Source organism: Paramisgurnus dabryanus, chromosome 24 (assembly GCF_030506205.2).
Source record: "Paramisgurnus dabryanus chromosome 24, PD_genome_1.1, whole genome shotgun sequence".
In the NCBI taxonomy this organism is placed as follows: domain Eukaryota; kingdom Metazoa; phylum Chordata; class Actinopteri; order Cypriniformes; family Cobitidae; genus Paramisgurnus; species Paramisgurnus dabryanus.
The window spans coordinates 13,970,561-13,974,334 of record NC_133360.1 but is presented as its reverse complement, the minus strand read 5'-3'; positions in this window follow the sequence as shown (position 1 = coordinate 13,974,334).

Sequence of the window (3,774 nt, the reverse complement as noted above, 5' to 3'; positions counted from 1 at the left end):
ATATATATATATATATATATATATATATATATATATATATATATATATACAGGGGCAATTCTAGGATTTTCATTTTAGAGGGGCTCAGCCCCCCGTAAGGGTATGATTAAAAAAATATTATTTGACTATTAGGGTAGGGTTTTATACTACTAACCAGTGTTGGTCAAGTTACTTTGAAAAAGTAATTAGTTACTGATTACTGATTACTTCTCCAAGAAAGTAATCCCGTTAATTTACTGATTACTTATTTTCGAAAGTAATTAGTTACTTTACTAGTTACTTTACTAAGTTACTTTTCAAAAACATGATGCACGACCTGAATATAGCAATATAAAGCAAGACTTTTCAGCCTAATTCTATTCTTTCTGCATATTCCATCATCTAAAATTGAATAAAATGAAACACTCTCTGTTTTGACCTCTCGACGCGCACTAATTCGTGGGCGTGATTACGTCGTTTTTTTTAACGCTGCTAACAATATCTATATAGCCAACTGTCTACAAACATAAAAAATATTAATATCAACATTAATATACATCGTTTAAAAGGTCTACGGGTTTAGCATCACTTTATGATCTCTGTTTTGAGATACATAAGCTCTAGCATCATAAATGTAGTATTTTGTTGTTACAGTAGTCCAGATGACAACATGCAAAATATAAACGGGACTTCTTACCTTGGTAAGATATAACGAGCGCGAGTCGAATCCAGTCTGTTTCAGATGTGTGAATAACCCATGAAAACAGTCTAATTAAATTTGTCATGACAATTTTTGTCCACAAATGCGTATAATCCATGAAATATAGATATATGTAGTCTGTTGTTTACATCAGATTTCGCATGAACGTCTGGTAATAGAATATAATATACAATCTGAGGACTATTTACATCGTAACACTTTGAGATTACACAGGTTCCGCTAAACACATAAACCCGGAGTCAAACTTTGTTTCTTAAAGCAGGCGGCATTATAATACATGATATCCAAACAGCGCTGTCAAAAATAGTGACGTCATTTGACTCACTCGTTCCTCCAATGACTTTATGAAAAATACTGATAGACAGAACGTGTAGCCAATTAGATAACGAAAAACAACGATCTTTGTGTGACGTTTTATTTCCTGGTTTGGAAACTGCATTTTATATGCTAACATAAGGATAAATAATAAGGTTTCACACACATATTTATCATTAAGTATGTTTCAAAAATATGTTATGCAAAAATGTTGTATTCCAATGAACGTTTTAAATTTTTATCTTAATTAAATAATTAAAATAAACCTGTAAAATTTAACCTCAAAGTGTCTTCTTTCTAATGATACCATTATGTGTATACTATAAATGATTTAGTAAAAACAACACTTTGTGAAAGTAGGTCTTTTCATGATTTGGACTAGGGGGTGCTTTTCTTAAAACTTGCTTTATTAGTTTCAAGTTTTTATCTTTATGAACATTGCATCAAGCAAAATTTAAATTACATGCAACAGTGCAAATGCTACAGCAAATATTCAGAAAAATGTTAAACATTTAAACGTATTTAAAGTGACTGTATTTCAAACTCAAATTATTTACATCTACGTCAACAATAAAGTGCAGACTCTGCACTGCAGAGAGGAGTAATAAGTTTACCAAAACAGAAAATGCTATTGCATGCCACATTTAGGCTGTTAGTCCAGTATCATTTCATGGCTACCCTGACAAGGCCCTATGTTTTTTTGTTTTCTTTCGGAGTGAAACAGTGGTTATAACGCATCAGCAGAACCTTCTCAAACCTCCTATCACACAGTCGGTTCCTTTTCGGGGAAAGCACCAATCCACCTAAACTGAACAGCCGTTGCACTGGATGGAGTTGGAGCGTTGTATTTCATGTACATCTTTTTGATGTTTGGGAACTGATTAAGAATTTCAAGCTCATACCCTGACCTTAAATAGTCAGTTACATTTTCTGCCAAAACGCTTTCTTTAGGCTGATTCTCAAAATCAAAAAAGTCAATTTCAGCTGGGCAGGCTGCCATTTTTGATACATTAGCATTGTCAGCTGCAGGAGCAGTTTTACGACACTCTGTTGTCAGAAGCACCTTCAAATGCTCTCTCCTACACTCATCTTTCAGCCATCGAAGTTTGAACTTGGGACACGTGGCCGCTGCAAGAAGTCCTTCCTGGCTATCCAGTACAGCATCAAAACGAATCTTGTTGGCCTGTAAAATACAATATGATATAACAAAGAATATATTTATTTGACTATATAAATTGCCTGTTTTACCTATTTTGTGGGCTCTACTGACCTAAACCATCTCATGTGCTATCAATACTGTATGAGATTTCATTTTAGTCAAGGCAGGTTTATTACAACCCAGTCTCACCCCATGGCGTCAATATATACCTTTCGCATCATTTTTGGACGAACTGGAGACTTCAATACTATTAAGTCCGTTGCATTCTCTTTCCTATTTTCTTACCATTTTCGCGTCGGTTTAGGGTTAGATTTACATAATGACATCCCTACCCAAACCTAACTCTAACCCCAACGCCAGGTGACAACTGTTTAATTTCGCGTACCTAACTCTAACCCCAACGCCAGGTGACAACTGTTTAATTTCGTGTACACTGTTTAATTTTGCATAATCTAACCCTAAACCGACGCGAAAATGGTAAGAAAATAGGAAAGAGAATGCAACGGACGTAATAGTATTGAAGTCCCCAGTTCGTCAAAAAATGACGCGAAAGGTATACCCTCCGCGTCAACATATTGACGCATGGTCAAGTGTCGTCAAATATTGACGCCATGGGGTGAGACTGTGTTATTTATTACATCTTTATTTCAATCTTATATTGATGTTAAGATTAATATTCATGATAATTGATGATCAATATCCCTGATATTGAACAGGGGAAAATATATCTATAATTGATCTTTTATTATATTCTATCATTTTAATAACTGCTTAAAAAAATAAAGTGTAAGAAATCCACCCAAATCAATTATCAAATAATAATCTTACCTTTACAATAACATCTGGAAGGCTAGAGAGGTCATCTTTCAGGGCAAGTGTCTTTGACATCAGGCTTGTAAGTGTTGGTAGTAAAGCCCCATAGGTGCACTCATCCCCTTGTAAGATATGTGCTACAGTCAGGGGCTTCATTACAGTGCAGTACTCTTGTAAGAATAGGTACTCCCTTTCATTAAGGCACTTGATTCCCAGTTTTACACACAGGGGATTCAGCTCATTCATCGGAATTGTGATGATTCTGGAAATGGCCTCATACAGGGAATTCCACCTTGTGGATGTGGGTACCATTAGTTTCCTGCGGCTGACTTCCTCCACCTGTTCAGACGCTGAACAGACTGTTGGTTTCTGTACAGGAATTTAGATATTTGTCAACATCGCTTGTTGAAATTAAGTTAATTGTGTGTGATGCACACCTGTAGTGTGGAGGGATGCTAAACTGTCCATCACCAGATGCGGTTGAAAGAGCTTCTATGACATCTGTAAAAGTTGGTTCCTCATCATCACCTTCTTCATTTTCAGATTCAGACTCCAAATTACAGAGCTGACACACTTTGAATGCTTTGTCAAAATTAGATGCATTATCAGTTACAGTGGCAACAACTTTGCCATGCAGTCCATATGATGAATGGATTTCTTCAATCTCTGCTCCAATTACATCATAGGTGTGCCTGCCTCTAATTCTCTTACATGCAAGGGCAGCCTTGTTGCGCTGTAAAGTGGAATTAATCCAGTGAACTGTTAGACCCATAAAACGTTTGTTATT